The following is a 1,524-nucleotide window of genomic DNA, read 5'->3' as shown; positions in this document are numbered from 1 at the left end:
TACAGGACTCTCTCTGTCAATGTATTAAGAGCAGGGAGCTGAAGATCCTCACCAATACAACTACCCCCTTCCATATTCACATTCTTCATGTGATGTTTAATTTCTTTTGCAATGTTATCACATCATTTATTTATTTATTTCAAATTTAATTTTTATTTTATTTTGAGGTATGGTTAATTTACAAGGTTGTCCTAGTTTCAGACATACAACAAAGTGATTCAGTTATACGTATACATAAATTCACTCTTTTTCAAATTCTTGTTCCAGATAGATGTGTTGTGATGCACACAGTCATAGGCTTTAGCATAGTCAATGAAGCAGAAGTAGATGCTTTTCTGGACTTTCCTTGATTTTTCCCTCATCCAGCGGATGTTGGCAGTTTGAGATCTGGTTCCTCTGCCTTTTCTAAATCCAGCTTCTGCCTCTGGAAGCTCTTGGTTCACGTATGTCGAAGACTCGCCTGAAAGATTTTGAGCGTGACCTTGCTAGCACGTGTGCTCAGTGTGTGACTCACAAAGAGTCAGACTGTGGCCTGACGGGCTCCTCTGTCCATGGGACTTTCCAGGCAAGAATACTGGAAATGAGTACAATTTATGGTAGTCTGAACATGCTTTAGCCTTGCCCTTCTTTGGGATTGGAATGAAAACTGACCTTTTCCAGTCCTGCAGCCACTGCTGAGTTTTTCAAATTTCCTGACATATTGAATGCAACACTTTAATAGCATCACCTTATAGGAATTTAAATAACTCAGCTGGAATTCCATCACCTCTACCAGCTTTGTTCATAGTAATGCTTCCTAATACCCACTCGACTTCACACTCCAGGATATCTAGCTCTAGGTGAGTGCCCACACCTTCGTGGTTATCCTGGTTATTAGAACTTTTTTGTATAGTTCTGTATATTCATGACACCTCTTCTTAATCTCTTCTGCTTCTGTTAGGTCCTTACCATTTCTGTCCTTTATTATGACCATCTTTGCATGAAATGTTACCTTGGTATCTCCAATTTTAGTGAAGAGATCTCTAGTCTTTCCCCTTCTATTGTTTTCCTCTATTTCTTTGCTCTGTTCACTAAAGAAGGCTTTCTTATCTCTCCTTGCTGTTCTCTGGAACTCTGCAATCAGTTGGATATACCTTTCCCTTTCTCCTTTGTTTTTTTTCCTTTTCTCAACTATTTTTAAAGACTCCTCACACCACCATTTTGCCTTCTTTCATTTACTTTTCTTTGGGATGGTTTTGGTCACTACCTCCAGGACAGTGTTATGAACCTCTGCCCATACTTCTTCAGGCACTCAGTCTACCAGCTCTAATCCCTTGAATCTATTCATCACCTTCACTGTATAAGGAATTTGATTTAGGTTATCTTAGAGGATCTAGTTGTTTTCTTTACTTCCTCAATTTAAGCCTGAATTTTGCAATAAGGAACTCAAGATCTGAGACACAATCAACTCCATGTCTTGTTTTTGCTGACTGTATAGAGCTTCTCAATCTTCAGCTGAAAAGAATGTAATCAATTTGATTTTGT

This window comes from Dama dama, chromosome 28 (assembly GCF_033118175.1).
Source record: "Dama dama isolate Ldn47 chromosome 28, ASM3311817v1, whole genome shotgun sequence".
NCBI classification, from domain to species: Eukaryota; Metazoa; Chordata; class Mammalia; order Artiodactyla; family Cervidae; genus Dama; species Dama dama.
This window is presented reverse-complemented; position numbering follows the sequence as displayed.